Source organism: Tasmannia lanceolata, unplaced genomic scaffold, assembly GCF_043159265.1.
Source record: "Tasmannia lanceolata isolate RefF3 unplaced genomic scaffold, GAP_Taslan_0.1 ptg000019l, whole genome shotgun sequence".
NCBI classification, from domain to species: Eukaryota; Viridiplantae; Streptophyta; class Magnoliopsida; order Canellales; family Winteraceae; genus Tasmannia; species Tasmannia lanceolata.
Genome location: NW_027518696.1, coordinates 24,163,887 through 24,172,589, shown reverse-complemented (window position 1 = coordinate 24,172,589; position 8,703 = coordinate 24,163,887).

The following is an 8,703-nucleotide window of genomic DNA, read 5'->3' as shown; positions in this document are numbered from 1 at the left end:
TAGATTAATTTTGGTAATTAGATCTGATTATTTTCGAGCGTGAAATTAGATTAGATGGATCCCTCTCGTCAATACGAGTCCAACAGATCTGACCACGCATGAATCGGAGCTAAAACGAGAAAGTTACAGTCTCTATAAGTTTTGGTAAAATCAGGGATGAATCTAGAATTATCGCAGAAAACCCCAGTCTGTGTCTTCGGGCGTCCGAAGATTTGGTTTGGACGTTCAAACACAGGAATCTGGAGAACCTCAGAGGCGTCCGAAGGTCTGGTTCGGGCATCTGAACGTAGGAATTTGTGAGACTTCATAAATTCATAACTTATTCGTTTCTTGTCTGTTTTCGACGCTTTTATACTCTACGGATATGCCGGAAATGCGTTCTTTCTGTTAAAAATAGTTTCAAGAAGTTTTGGAAACTTTATAATGATGATAATTACAAATACTAAAAAGAACAATAGGACGATTTTTCGATTCTTTTCCGATTGAGCACCAAAGTGTGTCTTGTGTTAGTGGAAGGATGGAACAATAGGACCATTAGTTTCATCATTAGTTCCATTAATGATGGAACTAATGGGGAATATTCATACTATTGAGTGATAAGGGATTATTCTGATTGGTTATTTCCAACCTTTTTTTGCGACATCTTTTCTTGTTCACATGCCTTATGGTCTTATTAGCCATATCATATTATTGATAATTGAACCTCATCGAATATCGAAACCATGTTGAATACTATTGCTTGAGACTACAACCTATTTATGAACCTTTTTATTCATATGCTATTAAATATCAAACCCTTTGAATTTATTGAATCAACTTTTCTTGGAAGCTAGCTTATTTTTGTACCCTTAGCCACCTGGGGAAAGCATAATACATTTGGCACTTAGATACCACTGGCCAGTGCGCACTTACTGTCGATTACAGACAGCTATCGAATCAATAAACAAAGCAATATCGATGTCCCAAGAAATTCTGAATTATTGAAATCGAAACCCATATCGAACACCGAATTTGAATGTTTGCATTGTTTCCGAATTTGATGCCGCTTTTAACCTTTGATGTCATATATGTTAGCATAGTCTCTTATTACATCACATGAGCGTGTTTAGCTCACCCTTATTTACCATTTCCAGCTCTCGATGCGCAATTTCAGCTTGACGTTGGAGCAACGAGGGAGATTATTTGAAGATTCAGTTATTTATTTTGTTTAGTTTTACTAGTGAGTATTAGCTAGTTATGGATTTGCTTTATTTGTTTAGTATCGGGTTGAGAGGAGTTGAATAATGATTGTAATGGACCCATTTATTTTATGATTGATTGGTTTAATCAGATTTAGTTATTTTGAGCATGGTTTTGTATATTGCTAGCCTTGCATGCTTGTGAAGGTAACTTTACAGGTATGTCGCGCTGTGTGTTCCAAGCCATGGAAGGTGGTATGGGGCGTGGCATCTCCAATGCCTAAGTCAAAAGACCAAAAATAAAATCTAAGCTAAACAATAGTGAGAGTGATTGTGATGTGTTTTTCTGAGATGCGTCCCTCAAAGTTTGTTCCCCTTTTATATCGGGAGTCCCGGGCATTGAATGAATGTTGCCTTCCACGGTGTCTTTTCTGATTGGGCGAGTTTTCTGGAATATTGCTTCCTAAGTTTATCTTGTTGACACGGCTACGTTTTCTAGGTATTCTAGGGCTTTCTAAAGCGCAACGAAATTACCAATTTACCCTAACCGCCTCGGAGTCTTCCAAGCTCCATGTGTCGGCTTTTGATTGGGTGCCAAAATTTACCCCCAACATATACGAACCTTGTTTCTTTCAAGAAACATTTTTATTGGAAAATTTTTCTTCTAAAAATTCAATTTTGGCCCTACTATTTTATCACTACTAATTCGTTATCGCCGCTTACATTCAGTTTTTCAATTTTACAAATAATATTCAAAGACGAACCGTTTTGCTAGTAATTTGTTTTCTTAATTTCATTTTTACAGCTGTAAATTTGGGTTTTGCACTAATTTTGTAACACACCCACATTTCTTGTTTCCTACTAAAATTAATGTGTCGTAGTCTCCTCAGGTAATCACACTTCGCCTCATGATGAGTGGATTAGAATAATAATCCTCCTGTCTAACTAAGTTCTAAAAATGATTGTTGTTTTGTTTGAAAAAAAAGAGGTCATCGCGGCTATTAAAAAGCAAAATAATTTCAATCTTTGAATCGAGAGTTCATAATGTAAGACTTACCTGATGCCATGGAGGGTCCCACTCCTATTTCGGCTCTTATACATGCTACTACTATGGTAGCAGCGGGGTGCTGGTTAATTGGTCACATTTTATTCTTGAAATGGGTTGGATTGTTATTATAGATTCTGAGTGCTCTGTTCATGCATGTTCCATGAGGGAATATTTTGATACGTTCTAGGAGACAAGGGCAAGTGTTATGTCTTTGGGTGATGGGTCTACTTGTAACGTCATAGGATTTGGGATGGTGAAAATCAAGATGTTCGATAGAGTGGTTCGTACTTTGAGTGGTGTGGCATATGTCCCAAAGATGTGTAGGAATCTAGTATCGCTTGGCCGTTTAGACTCTAGGGGTTGCAGGTGAAGCCATGAAAATCGCACGCGGCTGTATGGTACTGATGAAAGGAGAGAAGTGTGGAGAATTATATCGTCTGGTCAGGGACATGGTGCCTAGAGTTCTAAAGATCTTAATTGCTAGATGGAAACATGGTAATGATGTGAGCACACATAGGGTCTATTTCGTAGTTGGTGCAGAAATAGGTTTTCAGATTGCAGACGATGGTGAGAGGATAATAGTGCCTACATTGGAGAGGATTGATCGAAATCCCCTCTCCAGGGTTGACTAGGTGAGTCAATGGGTTGGTAGCTACATTTGTGCATTGGTCGTGTTGATCGAATTGGGAGCAATCAGAACCAAGATGATTCGAGGGTGTGTAGCTAGTACTTGAGAAGGTCAATGGTGGTTTGCGACGATAATAGACCGATGGAGACATCAACATAAAATCTTTAGGTGGCTGGGAAATAAGCCAAGGTGGAGATTGTTGGGAAAGCTGTGGAGATTGTTGGGAAAGCTGCCTTATTTCCGACCCACGTGGGTTTCTTGGGTGGGAAGGCAAAACGTGAAAAATAGATAGTATCTTTTTTTATGATATTATCTATAGAGGTTTCCATAATATGCAGTTCATCTATAGTTCAAAGGGCTAGGATCATCCTATGGAAATGATTTTTTGGGCACAACCTATTTACGTTATAGACCCATCATATGGACGGTTTGGATCATCCTATAGTGCGGTCCGTACAGTACTTTTAAAAAAATAAGGGACTATAAGGGCTTTCAACGTATAGAATCTCTTGATTCTTTGTGAAAACTCAGGTTCTAGGGGTTTTCTACCATTCTGGATCCAATAGTGATGGCATCTTAGCAATATCAACTAAGGCCTCTAAAACCATCCCCATTGGGTCCATAATGGTGGAAAACCCTTCGAACCGCCCTTTGCGGAAGCATCCCAAAGGACTCATGTAGAAAGTGCCCTTAGATACTAAAACAATATCAACCGAGGCTTAAATGCTTTAAAACAGCACCAATGGATCCATAATGGTGGAAAACCCTTAGAACCGCCCTTTGCAGAAGCAATCCCAAAGAATCAAAACCCAAACGCATGTAGTGTTGTATTCACACTATTTGTTCTAAAGAAGAATTGTTAGTGAGATATGAGTATGATTAATAAAGCTTAAACTTGTTCCACAACCCGGAACAAAAGAGTAAGAGTACTGTGTATATAAACAAAGTAACAAACTTGAAAGAAATCAAATAAGAAAGTGAGGTATGGTTTACCGAATCTCCTTAAAACGATTTGTTCCTGCCTATGGTGCTTTGCAGATAATGAACAATGCTTCTCAAGATACAACACTTCCAACCAGGCTTGATTAGCACTATCAAACTTGGACGCGATTGAAATTTACTTGGATCAACACACTCAGAGAAAACACTTAGAAAAATTTGATTTGATATCAAAAGGATGATCAAAAGATAATTTTCTTTCAGAGAATAACTTATTCTGCAGAAGAAAAAATGTATCTTGGATGAGAAATTCGTTTGCTATTTATAGAAAACGAATGGACATGTCTTTTCACCAAAAAACTGTTGGAATTTGTAACTGTTAGGAAATGAATGGAGAATTTGTAATTGCTAGGAAATAAATGTAGAATTTGTAACTATCAGGAAATAATGGACATGAGCCATTAAACCACTTTAAGTTACAACAATTAAAATTTGAGAATTTGTAACTGTCAGGAAATAATGGACACGAGCCATTAAACCACTTTAAGTTACAACAATCCCCCACATTTAATGGATCAACAAGATAAAATATTTTGACTCGAGGAATTCTGAGTGTGTCTTTGGAAGGACACTGCATCAAGATAGGTAGCTTTCGCTTTGAACCTTCTTTAGTGATAGCCTATCAGACTTACTTAACTAGTCGATGGACTATGCCTTGAATCGCTAGTTGTTTGTGTAAGCCCAAACAATAGACCTCACACAGAGCCCCTCCAATCCAAGATTGGTTCTCGGTTGTGTTCATTATTTCGATCTTGAGTGATACTGGAATAACACAACTGATTGCAATAATTTATCCCGATTTCCAATCGAGATTGCACGGAGATAACTATCTCAAGCAACAAGCTATTTTAGCATCGAAGAATGATGATGTCGATTATGTTAATTCTTTGATGTTACAAATGTTACTTGGTGATATTAAAACATACTTGAGCGCTGATAGCACAATTAATAAGAGTAACGAGGCCTCTACTGAATTGCTCACTATGCCTGAATATTTAAATTCCTTAAATTTTTCTGAAACACCAAAGCATTGTTTGGAATTAAAAGTTGGCGTTCCGGTCATACTGTTGCGTAATTTGAATCCAGCTGTAGGACTTTGCAATGGAACTGGATTAATTGTTCTTCGGTTAGAAAGGCGTACAATTCAAGCAAGTATTATCACAGGAACTAACAGAAATGATATACATTGCATTCCAAGAATCGTTATGTCTCCATTTGATCGTGAATGGCCTTTTACATCCAAAAGGACCTTTTACATCCAAAAGGAGACAGTTTCCTCTAAAAATCGTTTTTGCCATGACTATTAACAAAAGTCAAGGTCAAACTTTATCAAAAGTTGGGGTACATTTGCCAAAGCCAGTTTTTACTCACGGAGAACTTTACGTTGCTTTGTCACGCGTAACTTCCAGATCAGGTGTTAAAATATTGCTAGGCAATAAAGACCATCCAAAGAAAGGCTACACCAAAAATGTTGTTTATAGGGAAGTTTTACAAGGAATATAATACATGCTATTAATAATGTTGTAAGGCCTATCTCGATTCTTACATCCGTTCAAATTTTATTTATAACTATTTAGAACAGGAAATATAATTTATAAGCAGAATATGACTATACTTAAAACAATGAATGTATTTTTTGCAGGATGCATACACCTTTCGAGAAAATACATCTAAATAGTCCAAGTTGGAATGTGAAGAGTAGAGTTAAGCAAATCTTCAACTCAAAGATTCCTAGAACCAAATCCGTTGCACACAAAGGAAAAAAGACCCATTGTCGGTCCCCCCGAGGAAGACGATATGATGGATAACCACAAAAGCTCGACAACAGTGGGAAATTGCAACAATCTCAAAGATAGGAACGTCATCCCGGGTAAGGAATTCTTTTTGAGAGATTTTGACAAGTATGGTCTGTTGAGAATGTTTAACAAACATGAATGGGTAGGCTTTTTAAACATCAAGTGCAACATCTATCCCAAGTATATGAGGTACTTTTATGCTAATCTTTCCATTTTGCATGATAATGTGCTTATGAAATCCTACTGCAGAGGAAACGATATAGAGATAAATTTGAAGAAGTTTTGTGAGTTGCTAGCAATTCCCTTTAAAGGGAAAAGGTTATTTTTCTGGGGTATAGATGAAATTGCAAAGAATAGATATGACATGGATGGAGAATATAGTGCTCTTGGGGTTAGGGAACCCTGTGATGGAAAGACAGTTGTTCAAGCGAGCATAATGAATAATGAAGCCCATCTTATCCACAAAATAATCGAGAACAACATTACTCCTAGGGCTGTGAACTCTTATGCTATCTGACCTCTTAAAGCCCTAATCATCTACTTTGTCCTAAAAGGAATCAAGCTGAACTTAGGATACATGGATGAGGCTTCCATGCTCCCATTTGTCATGCTCATCATAGTTATTTTGTGGCACTTTCAGATTGAAAGTCCCAACGCTGAGGCAGAGCATCCTGATCAACCTATCAACTCCAAGACTATCTCCCAGATGGGAATTGAGAAAGGCAAAGGCAAGGAAGGAGCAAAGAGTAGGGGAGATGGTGCCAGCTGAGGAGTTATGGATGATGAGGGAGCCGAGGATATAGACGCAGAGCAGGAAGCAGATCCAGCAAACTATGGTGCTAGTATTGCTAGGATGGAGGGCACTATGGATCAGCTCAGTACTCGGTTTGGTGAGTTCCTCACCAAATATGTTCAGGATGAGTCACATAGAGCAGCTGATCATGAGGCTACGATGAGTGGCCAGGTAGGGGTCATGAGGATGATGTTAGTGATGCATGGTGGACAGTACCGGGCACTAGCTTCTATCAGCCTCCTCCACAGCGTTAAGATGAGGTTCATATATTTCCTGCTTTCTGTCATAGGATTAGTTTGCTTTGATGTCTTAGGTTAGTTTTCTTTTGTTCATGTTGGTGTGTCTCTGCCATGTTGGCTTGTTCATGGTCTAGTAGTTATTTTGTTGATTGTGGTTATTATTGTTTATGGTGGATGATATGTATGGTGATGAGAAGCACTACACTCTCACATCCTTTTGATTTCTGACATCATCACGTACTAATTATTGTTGGGAGCTTGTGATTCTCACCTCTTATAGATGATTGTACCTGGAGCTTCATGTTTACATATTTATGCTTTGTGGATGTCTCAGACTCTTTGCTTCATGTTCTATCTCCTCATTTATAGATGTCTAAGATGTTACTTTATTCCCCTATACTTTTTTTTTGAAAAAATTAGGATGTTAAACTTAATTTCTAAAGTCCATTCAATCAGTGCTTATGCCTTCTTTTGAAGGAACAACAGTATCACTTTAATCAAAATCACTAATAAATTTAGCTTGTTGCCAGCATCCTAAAACCATCACTAGTCATATGCACATGTGGCTACAATCATGGGGAGCATGATTCACAACTTATAATGTGTGTTCATTAAAGCAATCATGCAATTGTAGTCCAAGGGTTTGTCATCAACTAATCCCCTTATAAACTCTGGGGAAACTAAGTTGGACAACCCTTTGGATCCATACACTGTATGAGTCATTAACAAAAGGGGAGCTTCAAAGATATATCTGTCTTCATGTATTGGACTTATCATATGATTCCTCATGTGTCTTGCACCCCAATGATAAGTAACTCAATTAGAGCCTAATCCTGCACATCTTTCTAGACATATCTTCATAGGATTGGATTCATGTTGCTTATCTCAATTCTATGATTTATGAACTCTTATTATGTATGCTCTAAAACTGTTCACACTATGCATCATGATAAGCTTCCATATTTGAGCCATGACTTTCATATCTTTTCCATCTTCTTGCTTGTTATGCCATGTCTTTGATTGATTTATGTTTATGCATAACAAAAATCAAGGGGGAGAGGTTAATTGTATATATATTTACTCTTTGTATGAGTCACAGCTTAGCTTATATATCATTACAAATCTGTGATCGTAGGACAAGCTGTGCATGTTTAATACTGTATATTCTTACAAAATCCTATGTTTCACTAACTTATCATGCATATCTCACTTTGATCATCTTATATTCACGATAAGTAGATAGGGAGAGTGCCTATTGCACATCTTAGTGTAGACACCCCATTTTGACCGAACCCTAATTAGGTGCGTTTAATCAAAACCCAATCAATTAGGTAAACTAAAGTCCCAAATCTTACCCTTGGGTAGTTTAAGATCCTAGGAAGGTCTCTTTAAAATTTCGTTTAAATCCGTCGCAGTTTGCCTAGCGAACGAGTTTAGTTCGTGAGCGTAGTGTAAGATAGTGTCGCAGAAGGGGTGTGCATTATCCTGACCAGGAGGTGACCTATTGGGAATAAAACAAGGGTAATTTGTTGCAGGAAGGTGTCTTGGGGCAGCTAATAGAGCTCGAATTTATTCTCCTAATTTTCATTTAGCTTTTTTTCCATGGACCACCTCTTTTAACCAAGGTCAGGTTAAAATGTATTTAGAGGAGGGTTCTAGAAAGACAACTCATGGGGGTGAAAATTTATGGGGAAAAACATCTATAAATAGAGGTGTCCCCCTTCATTTCTTCTCATTTTTTTCATTTTCGTAAGAAAATTTAGAGAGAGAAAGAGCGAGAGTTCTAGAAAGAGAAAAACCCAAATCTTGAAAGCCTAGCTTAACTTCATCTTCTCCGGTGTACTTCCGGCAAGATTTCGGCCATTCCTTTACCACTGGCATACTCTTTTAGCTTTGTTTCACTTTGATATTCCATTTATTCTTCTTATTTTTCATTCTTCTTGAAAAATTCAAACCCTAATTCCTGATCCAAACCTCATTTTCGTGTTTCAAACCCTAGCAGATTTTTTTTTTCTTTTTCTA